This window comes from Melozone crissalis, unplaced genomic scaffold, assembly GCF_028551555.1.
Source record: "Melozone crissalis strain CALT ecotype California unplaced genomic scaffold, PUWL_Pcris_2 ptg000034l_1, whole genome shotgun sequence".
Lineage (NCBI taxonomy): Eukaryota > Metazoa > Chordata > Aves > Passeriformes > Passerellidae > Melozone > Melozone crissalis.
Genome location: NW_026535812.1, coordinates 12,338,078 through 12,365,967, shown reverse-complemented (window position 1 = coordinate 12,365,967; position 27,890 = coordinate 12,338,078).

The window sequence follows — 27,890 nt, the reverse complement described above, 5'->3', positions numbered from 1 at the left end:
TGTGGGTCTTGGGCACAAAGCTCCCCTCCCAGGGCTCTGAGACATGGCCAATCAAGGGTTGTGCCTTCACAGAAATCCTAAAGTTCAGTAGGAAAGGCTGCTTAGTGCCACATCTCTTGGTCAGGGCCACAGCCCAATTCTTTCCAACTTATGCATGTGTTTACTGCCATGCACTGATGTGGCCTCAAGGTAGCTTCACTTTCACTGAGAATTCTCAGAGACAAACACCTTTCCAGTCTGGAGAAATACCTCCTAAAATTAACTCTTCCAAATCTTTCAAATTCAAAGAAAACATTGATTTACTCACAGCCTCCATCCTCATGCACTCACTAATTCTGCCCTGACAGTAAAATAGGAATTAGAAGACAAGATTATTTCTTAGACTTCATCTGAAAAGGCTTGCGCATTTCCATCAGTGCACATTTTGCAGTGCTTGAATCACAAATTTTTACCCAGAGAATGCACCTGGTCTATTGCAGTTCTCTGCCCTGATTTCTGTGACCTATATCAAAAAGGTTTTATGTGCTAATTCCTCTGTCAAACCTAATCAAGTGGGAGCTAATCTAGCCAGGATGGAATCTGTAGAAGAAAATTTTTCACAAGTGACAGAGAATCCACTGTAATTTTTTATCCACTCACAGTTTATATTTTCCTCAAATTGTGAGGAGGGTAAAAAGAACCAATGCAAACAAACAAAACAAACAAACAAGCAAAAAACCTCCCAACAAACCAAAGCACATCAAAATGGAAGGATCATAAGTCCTGGAAGCCTAAATACAACATTTACAGAGGTACATGATGTTTTGTCAGCACGATAGAGATTATGTAGCACAAGAGAATAACATCACCACTTGTCATATCCTTTTTGTCAGTATTCAGTGTTTTAAAAATACTTCATTGTGTAAACAGAGAGCCTTCAGATAAGACATTAAATAATTCTCCTACAGCTACCCACAGATTGATAAATTAATCACATTAATAAAATACTGGTTTCTTTGAGTCTGACTATGAAGACTCCATATATTTGTGTCTGACAAGTTCTTCTCCAGATATATCCTTACTGCATTTTCTCAGGTTCCATTGTACTAAGTGACTTTCCAGAGTACAAAGAAAATCAAGCAACAGCCCCCAGCACAGTGGGGGAACATTCCAAGGTAGTACTGGGGTTTTTACTGATTTTAGGGAACAAACAGCAAATCTGCATTGCAATTTGGATAACGTGCACTGAAAATAGCACGTGACACACATTATATATGAAAACTTGATTAAATAAAAGTATTTAAAATAGATGTAAATTCTTTTTTACTTAAATGATTGTGTCTAAATTGTTGCACAAAACAGGTAAGGAGAATACCTTAGGTAACAGCCCTGCTGTCACAAACTGTGCTGTTGCATGTGAAAGAGACAACAGGATGAGGTTCCAGCACTGTATTTTTGACACTGCCTTTTTTGCTTACTGAATTTTGTGCTCTACGTATTAGCTATTGGAAGTGCCATTAATGCTGTCCAGTTTGTCCCAACATCCCTCTCCCATCACACCACAGAAGGTGCTTGAAGAATGAAGAGCTTCATTTCAGTTGTGGATGCTTAAAGTGATAAGTCTCAAATGCTTTCCACATGCTCATGAGCCTCTGGGTTTCCCAAGGCCATACACCTGTGATTTCAGCAAGAAAATTCTACCAGCACTGTGTTTCACTAAAGTACTAATTACTGGGCTTAAACCTCCAGGAACCATTTATCCTACAATTAAATGGATGCTTCTGCTTGGGACACTGATAATCTAAGGGCCTTGATTTTACTAGACTGTTAGACCTACCTATGTAGCTCATTCAAGATCTTTTTTGTACTTTAGCAGATATTACACAAAAAGAAATATTACCTAAGCAGACATCAAAGAAAGGGACTTGCATTCAGAAGTCCTAATTGACTGAAAGAATATATAACTCCTAAGCATGAATTTCTGATAAAACAATTGTTTCAGCTGCACATTGCCCTTGACATTGTGCTTGTTGCTAATAGATTAACATGCAGTTTATGTGACCCTGGGTGAAATTTAATTTTCATAATTCACAAACGATGAAAGCCTTGTAAACCACTAGAGAGGAGAAAACTAATTTGCATCCTATTGTGACTTAATGTCATTTAACATTCCATACATTTCTGGCAGAGCTGCTTCAAACAGTTTGTAGATCCCACTGGTTATGTCTGCATTGTAACGTGTCCCAGGGGGAACTAAAATATTTTTTACAGATCAGTGATCAATAATATTAAAGGAATCAAGAAGACCGTGAAAACAAAAACTGACATGAACTGCATTTTTCCAAATGCTTATGGCCCAGTTCTGACCTCTGTTACTCAGCCCAGGAATCTAGCACCACTCCAAAAGTATCCATGGTTCAACTTCCAATGAAGAGCTTACCCAATAAAGTTTGAATGTTTGCTTTGTATGCAGAATCCCAACCCAAATTTCTTACAGTGTTACTTTTTTGGATGGCACCCAAGAAGCAGGTATCTCATAGCTCTCATTTGTGCTTCCCCCATTAGTTTTTATGATGAATCCCTTTCTTTTACATACTGAAAAAAATGAGATCCTGAATTATAATTCTGATGCATTGAAAAGGCCAGAAACACTCCACAGTAGTTTGGAATTTATTCTCTCCAATCCAAAGGAAAAGTGATGTTCATTCAAGGCTCAATGGTGGCACATGCAGAGTGGAACACACACAATGGCAAAGCAAAAGTTTTCATTTTACTTGGATGAGGGGGGAAAGTGTGTGTAAGAATTTACCATTAATTATTGAGTTTGAACAATCCTGATTCACGTAGATCAGAGAAATTAGGAGTACCTGGTCCTGGCTACTCTCACTACTTTGAATTTCCCTGACAACATGATGAAGATAAGAAACACAATGGAGATTTACGGATTCTTCTGGAAGGATTTTTTTTAAACCATGTTCTCAACATCAGCTTAATATTCTGGGGAAAACAAAACCAATACAGAATCATACCAAAAAGTCAGTGTTCCATTTGGGAACATAAAACTAGTTCAATTTCAAATTCCATACCATAGAAGCAACCTCAGTGTTTCCTGTTCCGTATTTGCTTGGCTATGACACAAAAGAGAGCAGAGGAGACTCCCAGTTCTTATGACACACTGCTCTTGCTGACCAGTCCATCTTGCCAGAGTGATGGGAGGGAAGGTGGAGATCCTCACAACACCACTAAGCAGAGGGCAATGCAGGTCAGAGCCACATCCTCTTGTGCTACCCACAACCCAGGGCTGGTTAGCAACACCTCTACCTAAAAACTCAAACCTGTGAGTTCCTGTCACTCTTGGAGTATCTGACCTAAATTATCTGCAAAGCCCCTCACAACACTGGGATAAATGCAGAAAACAAACCACAATGCCTTGTTTGAAAATACCAGCTTACAACATTTCTAGGCATGGAAAAGACAGTTTCAAAGTATGATACAAAAATTTAGAATAGCTAAATATTAGCCACAAACTTTGTCCTGGTGACTCTATGGTTTATAAATGCTCCCTACAGGCTTTCAGAGATGCTTTTCCTTCCCCATTACCCATTTATCTGAGTATTCCTCATTCATTTTAATACTGTGACACTTACAGAAATAATTCTATGCTACGTCATTTCTGTTGCAAGCTATTTGCTTATTAGTGCACACACATATCCCTGAAGGACAAAGTACTCAAACTGTACAACAAAATGCATAACTCTCTGAAACAAATCAGATCTATGCAGGCACTGCAGATAAAGCATCTGTTCAAGAAAATAACAGGTGAAAAAGTGTTACATACAATTTGTTCTCATCAGAGGGGATTAGAAATAGATTGCTAAACATCCGTGAGACACATGAATGCTGAATGCTAGAAAGCAGGGAAGCAGAGAAAGGTGCCAACAACTTAAGCTCTCCTTTGTTCTTTCCCATTTACAAACTAGCAGGTACACATAAAAACCAGTCATGAATGTTTGATTGGTTTTGATTTACACAAAAGTATCTGTTATATTTCTTTGAAGGGTACTTGTTTACTTAGTGTTTTTACAATGGCAAAGCTAACAAAGACTATGCATTAGCTCAGCCTCATGCTGAACAAGGCTCTAACTGATATTATAATTTGAGAGGGTGAAAACTCACCAGGTTTCCTCATGGTAGCTTTGCATTTTTCTGTCTTGGTTCTCTAATAGAGTGGATAACATATTCCCTGTTTATTTCCAGTACAGGCTACAGATATTCATTAGAATTTTTAGAAATGTTTTGATTGAACTAGGTTTAAAATAAAAAACACTACCTTGCTTAATTTTATTTCATAACTATGTTTCCCAATTAAAACACTGCCAAGTGTTTCATTCACTTCCACGAGGACTTTGAAATAATTTTTCTATTTCTGGAATCACTAATCTCAAATGAAAGGTCATAGAACACTAGTTGACACTAAAATGCAGGTGACAGTGCCTTTGTCAAAGGCAGAATTAGGACTTCAATAATAAGATTAAGTAAAGAAATAGTGTGTCAGAAAGGTATGAGGAAATTAGTGTAGTTACATTTGAAGACAATCCATGTGTAGTATGAAAAATCAAAGAACAATATAGAGTCAACCTGAGCAGATAATTTTAACAATGAATAAAAAGGTTCAGGATTTTTGAAGGGATATAAAAATAATACTCTCATATCTTACATGGGGAATTAATGTCGTATGGAGATGCTATGTATAATGATAGCAGTTTTTAGACTTCTAACAGAAAGAAAGGGAAGAAAATCTAATGCTACATCAACTTTTTCATAGATATCATTTAAGTATTTGGAAGCAGAATTATTCCATCAAGATAAAAGGTTAGTACAGTAGGTTAAAAGCCTTTGCTTTTATATCTAGCACTGCTGATTAAGTCCAGAATTGTAACACAGGTGAGCAAGTTTCAAGATTTCAAATCTCCAGGCAGCCAGCAAGATCAATTTTCTCTGCTACTAAAATCGGTGAATTAGAAAATGTAAAGCTGCATATATAAATAGTTGGGCGTCATTAGTTGCCATCAGCACCTGCTACACCATAAATTCAGAAGGACCTGCATGGATTTTTGGACATCTGCACTATTGCAGCATCCCTCTACCACCTGCAGAGGATACAAACCCTGAAGAATAAAACCCAAACAGGTGGAATCACACATTGCATTTGTTGGCAAAGAAAACCTGGTTCAGTAAACATTATTCTGTCAAGAATTTAAGATTTGTAACACTAAATAATGTACAGCAGATGGAATTAGACCATGGAAAGTCTTGAATTGGTGTAATTTCCTGCTACTTTATGTGTCAGCCCATCTGGGTGAACCCCAGGCCCCTATCCAAGTGAGTGCCTGTACATTCAAATCTCCAATTCAGTTGATCATGAGGATGGTAATTCATTTTGCCACTCATAAAACACACCCAATGAGAGAGAGCAAAACTTTTTCCTTTACAAGATGTGAGTTCTTCAGAAGCTCAAGTATTCCATTTTAATACTAACACTTGATATATGCATTGATCATTGGAAAGTGAAGCTTGCTGTCCCCTCTTTCTAATCATCAAGAACAATCTCCTTGAACTGGTCTTTGCCACACAAGAATATAAATTAATCTACTGCATCCCTCTCCGAACTAAGCATCATTATTGCCACTCCTAAAGTAGCCACAGTCTTTTTTTTTAAATAAATAACTTTTGCTTATAGTTTGACATACAAAAGTTAAGGTTGTTTCCTGGTTTATTCTATGTGTAATTTCAGAGGAAAACCAGCAAATCCTAGCTCTAAAGCTAGACTACTCTTCATTGCTGTACATGTCACTCCTAAACCACACAAGGTGAAAATACAACCAGGCATTTGCCTTGCACCTTTACAAGATGGATGGAAAGGTGAGATATTAGCTTAGAGAAACATTACGTAACAATTTCACATTCTAAACTCCTTTCTCAGCTTGCCACAATACAGACAGCAAGACTACCAAAGTACTACAATAGCAGCAATAGATACTGAAAATTATATCAAATATCAACTCATTATTCATTAGGATATAACAGCAGAATGATTTTTGTTTATACACATGATTGCTTACACAAGTCCAAAGTACTTCAAAGGTCTGATTTTACCTGGCCTTAAAAAAAAAAAAAAAAAAAAAAAAAAAAAAAAAAAAAAAAGAAATTCAAAATCTTAATAAAGCACACTGAAGTCCTTATACATATTAACAGTCCTAGTAAGCCTTTTGTGAGTAAATTAATGACAGGAAGTTTGCCATTTTTATGAGTAAATTTTAAAGAAAACTATCTTACTAGTGAATGACTTCACAGGTTACATCTGTACCAAACATCAAAGCCACACAAATCCTGTGTGACTGATGGTACTGGAACAAATGAATTGTAGATGTAATTCCACTGGAATGAGGATAAAACCTCTAAAACCTCAATATTTGATAGGCATGTATTTTGATCTTTTCCCCTCATTTTTACTATTCAAAGTTCTTTTTCAATTATTTCCTTTTTTCAAATTCTCTATGCAGAAAAAACTCCCTTTCAAAACACAAGAGAGCAGTCCATGGTTAGCTCACAACTATTAATATTTGAAAAGTCAGCATCATATTATGGGTTTGAGTTTCTGTATGCATGGAAATATCCAAGTGCTTTAATACCAATGTGAATATGTGTGCAATTCCAAGCCCTTTTTGGATAATGGATATGTAAGGAATTAAAAATAATGACAAGACAGCAGTGAAATTAAATTATTTTTTGGCACAAGCCTTTACCATAAGGGATAATGAGGAAATTTCTATTCCAAGGGCATTTCTTACAGGAATTCACAGTGTGGACTTAAGAGAGATTGAACACCTTACAAAGGAAATAATAGAGCAACCTAAGAAATTCAAGTGCAGTGAATCGCCACCATATGGTTCTTGTTCCAATGTTCTGGAAGAAATGAACTATGGAATAGCAAAGTTACTGAAGAGTAATTTAATGAACTTAAAAGTATCAGCACTTCTTGAGTTTAGAGGCCCTCTTATTTAGCCTGAGTCTTCCATTGGAGACAAAAGAGATCTCAAAATACAGAGCCAGGGGAATAACTTTAGCCTGAAGAAGCTACTTGAGAGTCTAATTAAGCATAAAATAGTGTAATTATATTTTAATTGGTTCAAATTAGAGCGACTTGGGCAAGAAACAATAATGCCTTTGCAACCAATTACTTGTGTTTGAGTAAAGGTAAGAACAGTGGAGAGATGTGACCAACCAGCTCAATGAAATGCCTGTGGCTTGTCATTCACCCTGTGCACCAGCTCAAGCACCTGCAGAGCCATGAAGCGAAGTCCTACAGATTTGCTAATTATTTTTTGTTTTGGAAAGTGACAGATAATTCATCTTGAGAAATTATTTAAACAATAAAAAAAAGTAAATGACAATTCTACATTGTTAATTTTCATAGTTAAATATTTTCAGATCCATTTCAATTACACCCACTCAGTCAGGTGCACATTTATCTCACTTTATACAGCAAACATTTACCTGGGCAGAAGTGGGATGCATGGTCAGAAACCAAACCTGTGATACACTGCAGGAACGTCCCAGTTCAGTGTTTCAATGCATCAGCACCAGTCCATGGGATTTCCTGCAGGTAATGGAATGCCTCCTCCAGGTCTCTTACTGCACACTTTTATCCCTTTTCTCTGAATCTGAAGGTGCAAAGTTTTAGCTCACCCTCACTATGCATCCCTCTGTCTTCTTGTGTAGATGAATTTTGCCTTGAACTCCCTAGTAGTAACCCATTTTATTCAGAGAAACCTTCAGCTCCTCACAACTCTCACTGCAGGGCTCTGGTTGGGGTTTTTCCCTTTACAGCATAATCAGCTTATGCTGTTGACATACTCCATAATTTCATAGACCTTGTGTGCCTTGATATCAACTTATCAATAAAATACTTTAATCACAGGAGAAGTCTCAGAAATCACGCTCTTAAATGTTTATTCTGCTACATTAAACTATGCAGAGGGAGGGAGAAAATTACTTTGCAGCCAAAAAATTCATGAGGAGCTGAGTGATTGCAGTCTTCCAGAGGCAGCATGAAACAGGCAATTCAGCCTTTGCTTTCAAAGGGAATGAATTAACTTACAAAGCTGGTCAGGTACATCTGTGATGTTGACAGGACCAACCTTCCAATTCCAGACTGTAGCTACTTGAAAACTCATCTGACAAAGTGATCTGGGTTGAGATCTCCCTCATCAATTATCAGCAAGGTGTTTAATATCCCCTGGAGGGTGGATAAATGACTTATCATCCTTCTTTCCCCAAAAATTTCAAAGATGATATTTTGAGCTTGATGCCAGAATATCACACTTTAAAATATTTGAAAACTGTGCATTAGAGAGAGAAAGAGGGAAAAAAGCATTCTGAACTATGAGTTAATTTCCAGGGCTGATGAAATTATAAAGGATGGAATTAATCTAAAAGAGACCAATCTGCTGCTGCTTGTTTTTATTGAAGACCCAGGAAAATAAATAGCCTTATGACAACCTTATGAAAAGTGCACTAAAATACCAGAAGCCAGGGAAAGGAGACCCTATAAAAAAGTACATGAAAAAGTTAAAGAAGGGAGAAAGTGAAAACAAACCATTAAAAATATAAAATAGCTGAGATTTTTATGACAGCAGTAGTAAAGGACTAGGGCAGGTGTGTGATTCAGGCTGCATAGAACAAAAGTATTTAAATCAATGAAAGGGTCTTGTATGTTGTCATTAAAAGTCTTTGTACCTGCACAGGTACAAAAATATTTGCAATGGAAGGTTACTTAACTACCTGTGAGCAATTCTAAGGTGCTTTTAATAATGCTCTTTAATAGCACTAAACCTGCAGCAGAAAAACAGCTCTGCTAATTTGGACCTACACCTTTCTAATATTCTTTTACCTATTTTGTGTGAGCATTACTCATATTAACCTGAAAGACAAAAACCTCATTTACTACACACTGTTAGAGACTGAGTAGAAGTGAGAGCTGTAACTTTCAAACATCTGGTTTCTATACAGCCACTAAAAGTTTATATTGATCCACTTTGGGTGTATTGGAGTATTCTTCCTGATCTTAAAGCGCTGTTTAAAATGCATGTCTGCCAGCAGCATAATAAAATGAAGTAAGAAGAGAAACAAACTTTTTTTTATACTCCAAGATAAAAGAAGGAAACCACTACAACAGTCCACAAGAGGAATCTGATTATTTGTGTCTTCTGTACAATTTATAGCTGTACCTGAAATACCGTCTAGAATTTCAATAACTTCACTGCCAGAATTGCCCTTAGGAGGGAAATCAGACAAGAACAAATATTCTTGAAGGACTGGTGACACTGGCTGGGCAAAATTACAATGCCAGGAGAGAAACCCTAGCCCTACTGCAAATAAATAGTCAACTCCTACTGCTTTTGTTAATTTAACATAAAAACTCCATTCCAAAAGAATGAATGGCAGCAGCAGCATGGCACACCCTCGTCAGAAAGAAGCCAACTTCCCTCTAAAAGTAGTCATTAGGGGAAAAATACTGAGCATATAAAACCATTGCCTTTCATTGCAGTTTTGCATTGAAGGTTATGCAACATAATTCAAATGTAACATTTAAATCCTCTCAAAAGAGCACAATGATCACTCAACTGTGTCTGTAGCCAACAGCAGCAAAAAGAAAGATCAGTGTGTTGTAAATATTACAAGAAGTTTTTCTGTTGCTGAGAGTTTGACCTATTGAACTTTCTTCTGGAAATCAAATGGCTATTTAAAATAGAAAATATTTTAAGGTTTAGTAGTAATTTCCAAAAATCCATAATCAAATTTATGCCCAAGGCTGTGTGTAATCTCATTAAAACTCCTTTTCTGCCCACCATCACTTTCCTGTACTTGGCTACAAATTAGCAAACCACAAAAACCACCACATCCAAATGAAGATCTGCAATCAAGCCATTGAAGTGAGCCGGTCCCAGGGCCTGCCAGGGAATTATCCCAGGGCTGGCACTTGCATGGCTGTCCTGCAATCACCCCTGACCCTCTGTCATCTGAGCTGAGCCACAGGAGCACCAACCCTACCCCAAAATGCACAGAGCTGGGGCTTGTCCAGTCCCCCCTCTCCAAGGCAAGGCTCACAAGCCACTGGCCACAGATTTCTAAATCCAGCTCAGTATTTCCCTTTCCAAAAGAAGGCAGAGAGGAGGAGCACATGGTGAGCAGAACAATGTTATTTCTTCAGCCATCAATTATTCTGCCAGATGCTGCCCATAGCCCCTGGGTTTTTTCCCTTCAAAAAGTGCAGGGCATCAGAGAGCAGCAGTGCCTGGCCACATTCTCTTAATCAGAGGGAACAGGATGAACAGAAAAATCTGATTTAATTCTTCCTCGGCTTAGCTCCACTGTATCCTTCTGTGCAGTACCACCTACCATACGACTTAACCTGGGAACTAACATTGGAACCAGGAGCTCGAGTATTGTAGTATGAAAACAGAAATAACACCTTTAACAAAGATTCTGTACAATGAATGCCATTTATTGGCATCCATCTGCAGCTTTTTTAATACCTGGTCTAGAGATTTTTCACAGGACAGGAAAGACAAAATTTACAATAGCTTTACAAAACTTGCAATACAATTTCCAAATAGCACAGCTGCTGCTGGGGCCCAGCACTGACTGCCCCAGTGGTCTGCACTGCTCCAACCCAAGCACACATGCATTTATTATTGTTCACCTTCAGCCAACATAATGACTGGCTTTCTTCTGGTTTCCTTTGGGTTGTTTTTTTCCACCCTCAATGATGAAACAACATAAATCAATGTCCCATAAGCATCATTGTGCCCACTAAATGGCCAAAAGGAAATTTTAGCTGGAAGCAAGACTCAGTTTAAGAAGCACCACTGTGAACTTCAGCTGCGAGCTTAGCAGCTTTTTTACTATTAATATTACTCATTAAAATAATCAATTTGTTGAAACAAACACTCGTGGAGTTCATAGAAATAGATCTTTTTGATTTTCAGAATGTTTCATAAAAGTTGTAATATTTTTAATGGGTTTGAGCTCAGGCTTTAGAAATCAAAATTTTCAATGTTTTAGTTTGACTCCATAATAAAATATAAAAGTATACTGCACTGACACATCAACCTCCCCCCCCCCCCAAAAAGAAAAAAAAAACAGTAAAAAAGATCAAATTTAGGTTCATGTTTTGACAGAGTTCAATAATCTTTTTCAGTTTTCTCACATAATTGGGGGGAGTTTATTTTAAACTTAACCATCTCCATTGTCAAAAGAAGTTTTACTAAGAGTGAAAGTGCAGAGATGAAAGAAATAAAAGAAAATTGACTACCAATTTAAACCTCAAACTTCAAATTACTGACTGCAATACATAATAAAGTTTAAGAATTTGACTTCCCTTCAAAAATAGACATCTCAAGAAAACAAAGTAAAATCCAAATTGTGAGCTGCTTTCAAGTGGGAAATGAGAATGAAGAAAACTGTGGTAATATTTTAACAAAAATTAGGTAGTCTAGGGAGGGAAGGGTTTGCAAACAGAATAACTTTGTACCATTGGGGATCATATGTCAGTTAGGAATCTTTTGCAATTTAATGTAATATACCACACAATGTGACCCATATAACATTAACTAATCATCTTAGTTATTAAAATGAATAATTACAAATGTTAAGCCAGTGGCCCTTGTCACTCATAAAGAGATAATTGGTTTTTTTCAATCCTGACTGATGCTTACAGAGCTAGATCCAATACTGACTATACCAGAATTCTGGTCATTATTTCCCTTTCACAGAAAAGAAACTCCTGATGAAACTGGCCAGAACAGAGGTGTCTGAGCACCAGACTGGGGGCACTGACAGAGCAGAGGCAGGCATGTGTGCACAGAAAGTGACCTTGACAAAAACTACCAACAAAGAGGAGCACAGCAGCTGCTGGCTGTGTGAGCTGTGACAAAGCAGCAGCAGTGGGTGACCAGGAAGGAAGATGTCAATTAGGGTGAGAGGTGCTGCACAGATGGCTTAGCAAAGTGCAGACACATCAAAACCTGAGACTCTGCCGGAACAAGGGCTTTGCTTCAAGTACAAGTTCAAGGCTGAGGAGAAAACTTTTAAAGTGTGGCTGTGAAGTGATCCCTGTCCCAGACCCTCAGCACTGCCTGCCCACTGGTGCAGAGCTGCTGCCACTGCCAAAGGGGCTCTGGGAAACAAGAAGGAAACCTCAGGCGCTTCAGAGCCAGGGCAATGGGTGGGAGCATCTGTGGGACAGAGCTCGACCCCAGTTGTGAATTTGGGAATCAGAAAAGGTAACAGCAAGGTCAGAGTGGGTACAGTGAGATTAAAAAATCTGTCATAATTTCAATGAAAAAGGAAGCTTGGCTGTAAATATGCTATATTCTTAGAAAATGACTTGTTGCAGTGAAGGATAATTGCCTGAGGAAGCCCCAGAAGCAAGTGTGCATGTGGGCATGGTCTCAGCAGGAGCCAGTCTGAAGTCTCTTACCCTTCCTCTTTGGGTTTCATATGTTGCTCAAGGAACTGCTGAACAGAAAGTATTCCAAGAACTTGAAAAAGCAGGCTAGGAAGAAAGAAGACAGGGCCAAACTTTAGGGACAAAAATATTTGAGATGTAATGACAGAGCTTCATGCGATTTTGGGATTATCCTCATCTCTCAGACAGATGTCTCATGACATGGCAGAAGGAATTAATACTTTGACTTTGCTACAACAAAAACCCGGAATGATACTGAATTCTACAGATCAAAATTTAGGTTGGAAGGCAGCATTAATCTTGAAAGTCTATATAAAATTGTAAAGCAAGATTTAGGAATCATTCAGGGAGCTTTTTAGCAGGCTAAATGGAATCCTTCTGCAAGGTAAACTTATATAACCTGTAATGTAGGGATTTATTCTGTGCCATTTATAAGGAAGTTCACATTTAATTTTAAAAACATCAGAAAGTACTTTTCCTAATCTACCTTCTAGTATTAAAAACTCTTTTTTTTAATACATTGTTTGAAGTACAAGTACAAAGAATTAATGACTTGTGCTATTAAGCATTTGCTTCTGCATCCTGAGCATTACGTTCATTAGAGCTTGAGCCTGAATTTTTTTCTAAAAACATGAAACAACACGAAAAGTGTTTTGAAACTAGGCAGCCACGTTTTCAGCATTGATATAAACAACACTATTTTTACAGGTCTGATAAGTGACTTCATGGATTGGTTTCATCCAGCCCAGCACACATCTCCCCCTTGGGAGCAGCTTTCACTGCTTGTGCTCGTCTGGTGTTGAACACACATTCACAGCCCACCAGCAATGATCCTGCAGCCTCCACACAGCCTGAACTACTGAGTTCTGGTGGGTTTCAACTCCCACTGAATCTTACATACACGGATCTATGTCGATTGGATACACCTTAAAGACATAATTATCTTCTCTACACATAGTGATCATTACAAAATTATGATTTAGATTTTTAAAGGGGTGTAAGGTGATTTGGGGAAAAAAAAAAAAAACTGCACCAAAATCTATCAAGAATTACTCTAATTTTTAATGATTATAAGAATATGATTTTTAATGGAGTGGGTTATCAGAGATAAGTTAAAAATTCCAATATTTCATTTAAGAGCAAAATCAAAAACATACTTTTCTGCTCAAGGGGAAAAAATAGTCCAGCCCTTTTTATAACAAACTACTGAGAAAATATGCATAATGGGAAAAAGCAAAATCATTCTTGTTGCTAGATATAAACTGACACTGGCCAAAAACTGTTTCGCATTTAACAAAATGGAGGAGTGGAAAAAGAGAAAAGCCTAGTTTCAGATCCATGGGTCAATTCCAATCAGTCACAATTCCCTTTTACAGCTTTTAAAATGTTCTCTGTAATGATGGACAAAACCACTACAGGCTCATTATTTTTACTGTAGTAGAGCATGGATATTAAAATTTATGAGTAAAATAAAATTGTCCCCAGGCCATAGATCTCGCATATAATAGGTGCTCATTCACTGGGTCCTTTTCATATTAATGAATGCAGAAAATACAAGTTAGGCTAAATTACAGGCATATAAATACAGTGAGATGGTTCAGATGGCACATAAAATGCAATGTTACACTCAAAATTATTTTTATTACTAGCACAGAGCACAGATATACATTTCTTCATGTTGATTGTTTCCTCTTGCTTTTGCCTATATGTTTGTACTAATTAATCTTTATTTAAAATTTCATCAGATGGCACTGCAGCTAGGAAAATGCTATTAATATTTTTTAAAAATAAAATTAATTCCCAAAATTCTCTGTTTGTATTGCATTCATAACTGGTTTTTGACAGCAGAGCACTTTAAATGCAAGTCCAGATATTTTGGAAATTTTCAAATAATACATTCTAGTTTATAAAGAGAGTCACTCAAGACTAAATTGTATTTCACAACTCCAAGATTTAGACTGCTATAATTTTGCTTTGATATTCCCAGAGAAATAAAAAAGTTTTTTATAAGTTCTTTCTCAAGTCTTAATTCACATAGCAAGTGGCTAGTGAGATAAGGCAAACTTTATATACCTAAAGAAAGGTTAAAATTTCATTCCTCTCTAAGGAAATGTAGGTAGATAATTCATTTCAGTTTCTTTTCCAAACTTCCTCTTAATACCTGTATTTGCAATCCCTTTGGAGCTCCTGTCAAATGCTTCATTACAGGAAAGACTTTAACAGGGCAAGATAACTTCTATATACTGTTTTAACCGGGTGTATGTCAGCTGTGTCAAATTTTAGCTTTAAATACACTTGTAGGCAAATAAAGCTGCTGCACAAGCAGTTGCAAACTATTAGCTTTATGAAGATTTATAATTAAGACAAAAATTTCAAGGTGGACATGGGTAAGACTGACATTAGAGCAGTAAATCAACTCTATCAAATTCTTGACTCATTTTAGCTCCCCATCCAAGAATTTTTCCCCTTTTCTTCCAAACGACTGGAGAATTTAGGAACATTCTAGCTGAGAAAATTAAGCATTTCACCACTCATAAGCTTGTAAAGAAAAACTGCTTTGGAATTCAAAGGCTCATATGTTAGCACAAAAGTCTGCTTCATTCATGAAAAATATATTACTGTAGGTAATACAGCCTAGGAGCCATCTTACCTGGGAAAAGTTACATGGACTAGTAGTGTGTGAAGAGAAATATACTAATTTCATCAATCAATGGAGAAAATTAGGAAAAATATTAATTCCTGAAGGAAAAAATTACAATTGCTAAAAATTTCTGATTGCTTTAAAAATCAAAGTAGAATCAACACTATTACAAAAAAATGTGCATGCCTGGAACCACCTCCAACTATTTCTGTACAATTTCAGGGGAGGGATTACAGCTCAGTTTGGTTTGGAGTGCAGTGCTTTTTATTTTTTTTTTCTATATTTTTATAAGAAAGAGAACACAATTAGATTTAAATCAAGATCCAGCAGCTGAAAGTGAGACCTAGCTCTTCCAGCTGTGTGTAAAAGCCAGAGCCCCTTTACACCCCAGCTTCAGAGACAGGCTATGCTCCCAACAGATGCATTATTTTGAAACTCACACACCAAGTGCTGCACACACCTCACTGAAAAAATGCACATTTGAGACCCCACTATTGGATGTGGCCTGAGAGAAAACAGATGTGGGCCACCACGGGATAAAGTGAGAAGAAAAAGAGTACAACTTTATCTCATTTTTGTTTATCCAGTTGTTATGAGACATGTGGAAAAGAGAGGAGAAATTAACAAGATAAAACAGCAGAAGAAAGCAATAGAGATGATAATAATAATAATACTGTATAAAATAATCTGTATATTCCTGTATGACTGGTACCGTATTATTAAATTGCAATATAGTTACATATCATAATATCAGTAATACTGACACAATAAAGGCAATGGGGGGGAAACACCTCTGTATTTTGTGTTTTGCTTCCAAGAAGGACATTTTCTGAAAGATCACCCTTAGACCTGTGTTCTCCTTTTGAGCAGATGGCAGGCCCAGCAAGATGCCACCAGTGTACACAAGAGCTGTAAGAGCTGCCCTCTGAGTAATCTGGCAGCCTTTACATTCCTTTTATATCTTGTTTACACTTGCAATTGTGTCAAAACTACTCAGACTGAAAGGATTGCTAACAAATTTAAATATTAATGGCATAGTGTAGGAATAAAATTTTGCTGCCTCACTGTAAGGACTTGGCTTGTGTAAAGAGATGGGGTTGGGTTTTATTTGGTTGGTTGTCCAAAGCTGTTTGAAGAGAATTAAAATTCCTTCACTTTCTAAATTATCAGGCTGCAAAGAGATTTAACTTATGCAACGGCATAAAACAGTAACTACTGAACTTCTTATTACAAGAATTTTAATGAATTATTTCAGAAGAGCAAGGCAAATAGATCTTTGCATAGGTAGTAGCTCATTCAATCAAAACCCACTGAGAATATAATAAAATCATAAAATATTTAAAATAATAATAATAAAAATAATTTTAAAATGTACTTTCCTACCCAAAAAACCCTCAAAAACCTCACGACCCAACATATCTAGGGCAGGTAGAAGGGGGACTGCAGCAGAAAAGAAATTCACCTCTATACACCCCCTAAACAGTTAATCAGAGAGATCAGCACACCAACCTGGACCTCAGGATGTGTTATCCCAGCTCACTGGGTCCCAGAGGAAAGCATGCCCCATAACCAGACATGGGGGAGGAGATCTCCTGACCATGCAGGGAGAATCTAGCTAGTGCTGCAATCTCCCCAGCCATGGGAAGATGGGAGTCAAGGAAGATTTTTGGGGCAAATCTTCAGAATTTGCCTTCTCCACCAGCACAGCCAATCCATCCCCTCTATTTTCCACAGAACAAGGGCCAGCAAGTAGCTCCACTCCAGATGTGCTCCAAAGGCAAAGCAGCTATCTACCTTCTCAGGGGGACTGGAAGATTTCTGTACATTTGTACATTTCTGTACTCTTTAGATAGAACTGCAGGGACTCTATGAGAGGTGCACTTTTTTATTTAAAAGCCTATATTGCTTCTCTGTCACTGTATGACAGGAATGGAAGGGTGTGGAATCAACCAGGAATTACAGACTGCAGCTCCCCTGTTTGATTATATGTCTCTCTCTGTTCTCTGCCCTTTTCACATTTCTTCTGAGTGCCTTTATTTTTACTAGATGGGCAATTACTTTTTTTTTAAATCACAACTGCACTATCTCTTTTACTTTTATCTTACCTTTCTTCACCTCCTCTTTGGTTATCTTTTCATTTTATTCTATTTCTTCCAATTAGTGGGGAAAAAACAACCTGCCAAACTAAGATGGAAAGTATAAAGAAAAATGAGCAGAGACCGCTACTAATGTTTTTGTAAAGAGATAAAAATGCATCAATAAAAATACACCCCAGAAATTTTAATGCAATCGTTCTGAAATATATAAAAAATCCACCAACAGATCTATAAGCAGTACTCCAAATACTGCATTGGTTTTTTTCATATTCTTCCCTTCTGTAGGTTTATTCGGTTGTTTGGGGTTTTTTTTAAATCACCACTGGCAGTCACTACATTTCTCATGGAGATTGATTTCAGACAGAAAATCTGAGCCATACAAGATAGTCCATGAGAGAAAATACACACCAGCTATACCAAGACCACAACACTGCTGTAAATATGAACGACTTTAGGCTTAAAGGACTCTGAAAAAATATCTAGCACTTATAAATAATAGAAAAGCTACGCAGCATCTTGAGAAATCATCTGGTCCATCTCACATCTCAAAACACATCAGATATGGAGACATTTGACACATGCTTTTCTACCTGCTTTGTTAAACCATGTGTGATGGATAACCCAGACTTTCCTGGTTGATAGATTATCCCTGTAGACAGAAAATTCCATTCATGTCTAGAATGGTCAGTCAAGACTACACTATGGATAACAAAAGTGGCACAGCAAGCCCAAAGCACAGCACAGCCTAGTCCTGAGGCCAAAAGCTTCACAGCACTGGTACTAATTGCTATGATCTATGCAAGAGCATGGACCCTTGGCCAGACTTGCTGCTATAACATCATGGATCAGTGTCCCAGCCAACATTCTGAAGGTTCCTGACCTTCTTTATTGGGTTAAGTATTCTTTTTTTAAATTTTCAAATCAGATTTTCAAACCTGACATTATTTCTCCATCTCCCCTGCTGTCTCTGACCCCTGGTCTTTCTTGAAGTGCAGTACCAAAATTAGCAGTCCCATAGCTGAAAGTCTTGCCAGCACTCAGATAAAAGAATTCCCTTTGCTCCTATCACAGCTTTCCTATCTCTAACACACAAGAGGAACTTATGGTTGCTTTTCTGTTACTAACATGAAGACACAATTTATCATTAGAAAATTAATTCTCCCTACCCCAAGATACCTTACAGAGATAAGGAAAGCAAAATTAAAAAGGAGAGAGACCCACATCAAATACTGCTTTTCTTTTCATTGAACAACGGCAGACCCATTCATGCATTATGAATGTCCAGAAAAGCAGAAGGCTTTTCCTCGACAATTTAAGATAGAAGAAACAAGCTTAAGGCAGGTTGGTGCACTCAACTGCTAAGCTATACTTAGTTCCCAAACATTTTAGCAATTCAAAGCTCTCACATTTTATAAAGGGCTATGACTTCCAAGGTAACTGAGGGTTGAATGGAGTCTGGTAGATTTTTATATGCTGTGTTCCAACTCTAGTCCTGAGGAAGGCACATCTGCCAGAAACTCACAAACTCAAAGAGGGAAAAGCCTTGGAAAAGTTATTTGCCCTCCACTTTACATATCCTGCATACAGACACAACTACAATCTCAGAGAGAACACCAGCAATTTATATGAATTGCAAATATCCCACTTTTTAATAAATAAAAGATCAATACATCCTTTGAAATCATCCTTGCATCTTGTCTTTTGCTAACCCCTTACCCTTAGAAGCTGACATTACAAAACAGGGTAACTTCTATTTCCTCATCTTGCATGCAGAAAGGAAGCACAATCTCTCTCTCATTATTACAGACAATGGGACTCAGTGCAGCTTCCTAAGTATTGAATAAAGTGTGCTCTTTTCTTTCAGGCACAGTAAAAAACATTTCAGCGTCTTTTTTTTTTTATTTCCTCCTGCTTTTCTTAACACTTTGTAAAGATAAATGAACACTGTTGTTTATGTACCTTGTCCCTGAAGAAGCAAGACCTTCAAGGCAGTTATGAAATGGAAGTCAGGAACTCCGCTGTACTCATTAGTTTTATTTTAAGTTAATCTGTTCTGGCTTTCATTGGTAGTGGTTTGGGGATCTTTTCTAATTGTAGTTAACTAGAGAGTATACAGATATTTAACTATCTGTATATAACTGTTAAGGGGGTTTATTTCCATTACCTTCTACCATGAAGTTGTTCCTTCATAAGCAAACAAACTGAGATCATTCCTCATTTCTCAGAGCACATAGAGATATTCACATTTCCTGAGTGCACAGCTGGTGCATCACTCACCAACCATCACAGACAGCAACACTGTAGTAAATTGGTATTAAATTATTCACCAAGCTCTGCGTAAAAGGAAGTTTAAATATCTTTCTGGAAAATGCTATTAATACCTAAAGAACCAGGCATGTGAGGCAAAACCTGCTGAACACATCCCTGTGTACATACCCAACAGATCTAACTAAAATATGATTGTTGTGTTTCAGCAAATGAAGCCCCAAGGTAGCCTAAAACTGAAAGTAAATGTTTTGGATACTGGCTTTTTCTTTGGTTTTATGGGAAAGTTGTTAAACATACATACAGAGATACATCTCTTTAAAGTGTTCAAACTGATATCCTCTGATTTTATGTAAAAATAAAAATGACTCCACTGCTTTTACTACTGCAGTACTAAAGCACTGTAAACTAGCTTTTTTTCCTCTCTTCTGCAGTATCTGAAGAACTCCTGCACTTTCAGTCACATATCTGCATCATAGGCCAACTTTCAAAATTGCATCTCACAAAAGTAGTGAACTGTTAAAAGCGCTGAAGTGTTTTTAAAGTCTACAAACATACATACAAGTAAATGTTGCCTGAAATTACTACAGCAATAACCACAAAATTAGGATATCATATAAGATCACATAAATAATATTGCATTTCAGAACATAATTTTAACAACCTAGTTTCAAATTGCAACAGGCTATTTTAATTTCTCTAGACACAATTTTTCCTTTTTAGTACTCCTTCATTGCACAAGCATAAAGTCAATAGCAGAGGTATTACTGCCTCATCCCCTTAGTCCTCCATTCCTCACATGTTTCATAAGTAGAAGGCATCAGGGCCCCTCTCAGCCAAAATTTCACATTGAACAATAGGAGATACAAGGGAAGCGCTTCATGCAGGCAGTTTCCCCCTCACTGTCCCCCCATGTGAGGAGGAATATTTATTCAGTCTGTTATTCCTGGGCCTTCTGGATAACAAGGACTTCATTGCTTTCCTTTGCCATGAGAGATGAGAGCTCATTTTCTGAGAAACTAATTTTGAAATTACTTGTAGCTGCAGTAATTTAAAGCAGGAAAAAAAAACCAAGGCAAAGTTATGAATAGGCATTTGGTAATTTCCATTTTCTCTTCAAGATAGATTCCTTTCTTATGCAATGTGAAAGACAGAAAGCAGAGCTCATTGCCACAGCGCAACACCAGCTCAGACTGAGAGCATCACGACTTTGCCCTGGCACTGACAGCAAAGAGACAATGCTGCTTATTAGCACAAGTGAGATTCATTACTATAACCAAAGCAGCAGCATCCCCTACTCATAAATCCACAGGTAATCTTACATTGTTATAGCTGCAGTGCCTGCGCTTCCTTTTTGTCACTTATAAAAATAGTTTTTATTACAGTCTATTCTGGGTGAAGGTCAAGCGAGAGAGACAGGACTGGACAGTGAAGTCTTGTAAATGGAGACAGCACATAGTGCAGATCCCTTCAGTACAAATTCTCCTGCCTGCAGCATAAACCTTGACCTAGAAGGCCCCTGCATCTTGAGCATTTCAGGGCTTGAAATAATTTACTCTATATGCAAGAATTTACAAAAGAAGTTTCTGACCTCAACTGCACAACCATTTGTTCTAATAGATGGAGGTAGAGTTACAGGCTGGTTTGGATTAGATTCCAATGGGCAGGGACACCTTCCCTTTATCCACATTGCTCAGAGCCCCATCCAACCTGGCCTTGAACACTTCCAGGGATGGGGGGCACCACAGCTTCTCTGAAAAACCTGTGCCAGGGCCTCACCGCCCTCATTGGGAAGGATTTCTCCTAATAGAGAATTGCTATCCACCCCCCTTTGGTTCAAAGCCATTACCACTTGGATAGTTCTCTTTTTAGAGAACACTTTACACTAGGGCTTGCTTGTGATTGCCAGACTTTGTCTATTAAAGAATGGAAGAATGACTTGACAGGCTATGAAAGACAAAACCTTTCTCTATTGCAGCTCTATTGTTCAGTTTTCTAATTTACAGATCACAGTAGTAGAAAAGGTAATTCTATTCAAACACAAAGAAATGTGTTAAATTGTATGAAAAAAATATTAAGTATTCTACAGAGAAAGGGAAAGAGGTCTCTGCTTGTCTTCTGAAATGGTACTTGCTTTTGAAATAGCCACAGAGGGATATTAAGTGAATCAATATAACCAGTACATTTATCTGAAAGAGTGGGGACAGCCGGGTCATAATTATTACTGATGTGTTGCTAATACATGAAAAACAGCAAAAGAAAAATGTTGATTGATTGCTATGAATTGCTGGCAGCTGTAGCTTTTGAAGCATGAAATACATTAGCATTGTATTCTAATGTCTTTGATAATTTTTCTGAACTGATGCTTGTCTTCTGAGCAAGGCATATTATTTATTTACAAAGAAATCACTGGCTGTAAAAAATTAAACATGTAGAAAACAAGCTGACCTCCATTTTTTTCTGCAAAATGACATTTCTTTGAAGGACAAAGGAAGAAATAACTTACACTGTTAGTGAGAGATACAGGTCTAATTTCATGTTCATTGTCCAAATACCTTTGCCCTTTACAGGTTATTAACTGTAACAAGCTCCTGGGTGAATTTATTGCATCATTACACAGCAACTATTGAACATTTCCAGTAGAAAAATCCACAGTGATATAGCAGCTCTGTTAAAAGGACCATTTTTGAAATACAATGCCTGATTTGTAAGAGTCATTAAATAAGTTTCTTCAGACCAAGTCTTCACATGTACCATAAAGGTTCTCAAGTGCCATAGCTTTGACTGTACTTACACATTTATATCTTAATTTTTTTTTGCAAACCCCTATCATTCTCTATGGATAACTGACCACTGAAGAAAGTAAAGTGAAATATTTTATTCTTCTCTGATGATTTAATATTTTTTTCTGCTTGAACACAGATATTATATTGGATACAAGATGTATAATAGAAACACTATTACAGGGATTTAAGCATTCAGAGCTGAACTTGTGGTACTTTACAAAAATTTCTGCAAGCATCTCAAAAGAAGGAAAAAGAACTATAAGGGAAGCATGACAGAGCCAGATAATCAGCAAGAGTAGGTGCTGCAGTCCTTGTCACACATTAAGCAAGAAAGATATCAAGAAATAGAAGTAACTCCAGTTCCTTACACTCAGCAGGGTTAAATGCAGTGGTATTAATTTCAAATCAGTACAATAACTCCCAGTTAGAGACTTTTTTTACATTGGTGAGAACTCTGCATTTGTTTCTGAGATTTGCAATACAAATGCATGATTAGCATAACATAACTTTTGACTTATGAATCAATACAAATTTTATGGCAGTACAAAAGTAGCAATGTCTCTGTCAGGCTGTCAGCCTTATTGGCACTTAAAGCACCTGTCAGCCCTTATGGCATTGCTGACTAATATTTGTATTCACATTACAGGTAATCCAGGCTCTTACCCAGCCATTGTTTCCTGACCCCTCCTGTGCCAAAGCTCAGAATTATCTGACCTAAAATTAATGCTGCTTTTAACTTCTCTAATTGGAGTGCTTGCCCATTCTGTCTGCAAGAAGGGAAAATGCTTCCAGGCCCTCATTGTCTCCCCATAGTTCTTCCACTCTTGATAGAAGGATGGACAACTCCCACAATTTATGGTGAGGAAGTCTGTATGGTTCATCTTTTTTGAGAAGAAAACAAAATGCCTCTGCAAGGCATTCACATAAATCCTGTGCAGGCAGAAAAAGCCAAAACTGGAGACAGCACTGCTCACAAGGGCACAGCTCCCTGTGTGATTGCCAATGCAGAGACCCCGTAAGCACTCAGGTCTGGAAAACCATCACCACAGCAAAGACACATCCATGAGGGTGAAAAAAACAACTCTTAGGTGAAGTAACAAGGCAAAGGCTCCAGCTGCTACATAAAAAACCTGCCCAGCTGCTACATAAAAAACCTGCAATTCTTCAAGCTCACCTTTAAGGGCTCTGAAGAGACAATGCCAAAGCCAGATATCTCGGATCTGCCTCTCAAATCCTCGCTCTATAATCACTAAAGATTTATTTCCAGCTTGTGTGGTCTCTGATGCTGGCACAATAAAGCACAGCAGCATCATCTGAGTGTGACTAATTCCCATGCCTCCACCTCAGCACCCACTTCCAGCAGTGTAAGAGAGACCCTGGCGTGGGATCCAGACTTTGGCTCCAATTCATGAAGTCATACTAATATATTTTAACCTTGTTGGTATGTTCTGAATCTTGTATAAACATGAGATTAGACTGTGAGGCTAAACAGATGTGCTCAAAAGAGACAGAAAAATATTAATGCAAAATAGCTTTCTTTCAGAGGAAGAAACATACATTTTGGCTTGCAGCACAGATGCAGGATAACTAGCATTAAGTTCATGGGTTTTTTCTGTTTCTTCTAAAGTTCTGCATACACATCACTGTGCTGCCCATCTCTTCAGGAAACCTGATGTGTGCCTAGGTAAAACAAATTCTATAAATTCAATGCTAACATCTAAAACTGCAAGCTTCATTGTAGTTAGCATTACAGTGTGATATTCCATTCTAGCTTGCCTAAGGCATTGCTCAGCCAGGACAGTTCCCTTGCAATAGGAAAACTTGGCTGTCATGGCATGACACCCACCAGTGAGGGCACCCAGCTGCTGACACTGTGACTCCTGGGACAGCACTTTCCAGGCCTCATCACACCTTGAAAATATTTCAGTAGGCTCTGAAAATCCCCAGCAGAGCAAATCCCAGTGTCCTGTAGGACACAGAGCAGCAAGGCTGGACATGTACAGCCACAGGAAGGAAACCACACACTTTGCAATAGTTCTGAGGCCTGTCAAATGGCTTTCTCTGGCACTAATGAAGATTTGCCACTATTTGCCTCAGCGCCGTCCCAGCCAGAGTCGGTATCTGCAAAACTATTTCTGCTCCTTCAGAAGTTGCAATATCAAACCACATACCCAACATGTGAAAAGGATTTTACCTTCCACAGCCTAAAGGACCCTTTAACAAATTAAGCCAGCTGTTAAGAAGGTAATTTGTACTGAAAAGAATCTATAAGAAACTGCAGGAAATCACAAGGAACAATTCTAATTTTCTACTAGGCTCCTGCCTTCCCCTCTTCAGAGGACAGATTGGAAAAAGCTTCACATCCCAATCACATCCTACCCTGGTTCTTGCTGGGCATTCTGGCAAAACCCTCTTGGACTAGGAAGTTCTTGCAGGATTTAGATAGATTTAAGCTGCCCTTGGTGCCTTGGTAGTGCTGCAGAATAAAATTCAGGAACTTTAATTCACAGCTTATTGAAGTATTCAGGTGTAAATGGAAAAACACAAGATAAAAAATAGGGCTCACCTGACTTCTCACGCTGACTACAAGAGGAGGATTAGAGTTTCATAAACAGTCCCATATTTCCCTGTTCTGATGTTCATGGGAAAACATGTCTAAAATGATGCCTGCAGGATCACCAGGTTTATGACATTTTAAGCCAGAATAATCAGGTAAAGAATTGAAAATTTAGGAAGCCAGCATTCTCCAGGCACTGATCCCCCTGCTTCAATATCAGCAGCAGATCCTTTAGATAGAAACAGCCTAAAGCAAAAATTATATTTCACTTTTAATCAGAAGATATTTTTGTTATATCAGGCTGTAATAGAATAGTAGAAATAAAAGCATCATGTATAGAGTTATTTTGGCTCTTGTTTTGTAGTGGTTTTATTTTGGCTTTTAAATGTTTAGTTGTTGTTGGTTTTTTTAAATAATAGAAAAAAGTTGTAATTTCCAGGACAGGTTTGATGCTTATTTCATTTGCTCTAATTTTACACCTCTGCAATGCCTCAAGGCATATCTAGAATGTGCAAATTGTTCTATAAGTGTGGAATAACTTTACCAAAGGCGGCAAACTGTAATTTACATCAGTGTAACTAAGAGCTAGGTATATCTGCTAGTTTTTAATGGCCTATCCAGCTTATTCTAAATGCTATTAAAGTGACAAAGTAAAATAAACCAAAATGAAATGGAGAATTCCTCTGTCTCCATCTGCACATTACAAGCAGATATTGCATAAAATATATTTATCAGCACTGTGACCAGCTATAAAACGTTGTCTGTGCGAAATGTTTATATACTGTAGCATAGTAAAATTGTCCCCCTGTTAACTCTAAATCAGCTTCTGAACAGGTATTGCTGCTTCTTCATCTGCAGGCTTGCTCAAAGGAAAATGTCATTTATGATGTCTGGAATATCATTTTTGCTGTGAAGGATGTCACAGTTGAATTGCAACTTCTCATAAAGGTGAAAATTGCTGGATTTGGTGTTAATAAATCTTACAGACAGATCACAGCATTATTTGCCTTTTTCTTTTTAAAAAAAAATGGTTAAATTTAAAGTGAACAGCTCAAGACCTGTAAACTTCAGTTTGATTAATATAGTGTGTCATCTGCATAGTGCAGCTAAAGGAATTCATGCTGTTACCTCATCAGATCTCACAAACAAGAAAGTGCCAGGACCTGTCACCATCCTCACCACACAGTCTGCGTGACTGTCAGCTGCATCCAAACATCTGAATTAGCTTAGGCAAAATGCAAGGAAAAAGCAAAAGCATAACCTATGCCACTGCCTTGTCATTATTTCCTGACTCAACCAAAGTTTAGGATACATCCAATACATATCAGATGGAAAAAATACATTACAGGGTTCACTCCCTCCCTCCCCAAAGCAAAAACTAAAGTATCAGAGATCAAAAAAATCTCCACTACATAACAAAATACTCTTTGTGATCCTGAACTGGTTTTTGGCAGCACTGTGTTTTCTCTGGCATTCTCCACGCTCTCATTGGGAAAACTAAAATTCAGCAGTAAAGAAAGCAATCTGTGTCATACAGTTGCATAAACACCAGCTTCACAAAACTAACAAGTTAAAATGCTCTTTAATGCCACACTGACAATGGAAAAAAACTTCCAGTAGCAGATCCAGATGCAAGCTGACACCTCAGTTTTCACAGTACATTGAACCCCAGAGACTTTGCATCAATAATTCTTTGGGAAAGAAGAGTCAAGTTTTAATTGAATAAAAATTTTTCCCTTTATTTTGTATCAATTTGAACTAGCAATTGTAAACAAATACTCTGTCATAACTATATCAAATCAGTAACAGAGCCTTAATTCTTAAAAATTTTGCCTTTTTCAGTCATCCAGTGCTTTTAAGTACTAATTTTCAGTCTCAGTAACCTTCCCTTCCCTAGCCCCTACTTTTTAGTGATGAATATTCTTTCTTCCTCAGAACCCTATGGATAGAAATTATTTTTACCCATATAACCTCAAGTATTTTTCTAGTGTGGTACAACAAAGCTAGCTTCCCTTTCTATAGAAGCAACGAAGTTCTGTACCAGAGAATTATTCTGTGCTAGTAGTATGAAGATCCAGACACCTTCAATTTAAAGTGAAAGCTCACATTTCAGAAGTAACATCTTCCTTGAAAATTAAGTTTACCATTGACAATACATCCATTTATTTCTGTGTGTGGGGTTTTTTTGCTTGATCATAAAGTAATTTCAATTACAAAAATTTGTATCCATAATTGAAATAATTTCAAGAATAAAAAAGTCAGAATTAGTCATATCACATTCCCTTCCTTTCCCAAAGCTTTGTTATGTATTTATAAATAAACACAACACAATGCCTTGCATCACAGTAGCACAAGACAGATCTATTTTAGCTAGGAGGACAAACTCTGACACAAAACTGCATAAACTAAGAGTAACAGGATTAGTAGGTTTAGAAAATGTAGGTTTTTTAAGGAAGATAAACTAAGGCAGAGCTCTGAATTTTCAAAACCTTTCATCACCTTTATTACCTCGGGTAAGAGCAGATACATGACCACTACTGCTCCCATTATAGACTCAAGGCACACTCCTGAGGTAAGAGCAATAGTATATAAAAAATGAGCCTCCAGCACTGTCAAAAAAACCCCCAAAACAAACAACTCAAACCCCCTCCAAAAACCCCAATCAAACAAACAAAACATTCAGGGTACAGATACAAAAGACATGTACTTCAGAGCAACCATAATTACATTTTGTTTACAAATTTTCTTTGACTGGCCAAATGGAAAGATATCTTTTCCAGCTGAACAGAGCTCTTTTTATTCCACTTTAAAGAAATTGCTTAATTTCTTTTTCAGTCTCACAAAGTAATCAGAAGGCACCAGTCTAGCGTTTTTTACTAAATTGATTTCCCACTTTTTTAGCACAGGAAATAGCATTTCTATGAACTGGACACCTCTCCAGGACAATGGCAATAAGTATTCCTCTCCCTCCTCCATCAGGGGTCCTGGGGGCACATTTCCCCCCAAGGGCTGATCCTCCAGGTGTTCCGAGGGA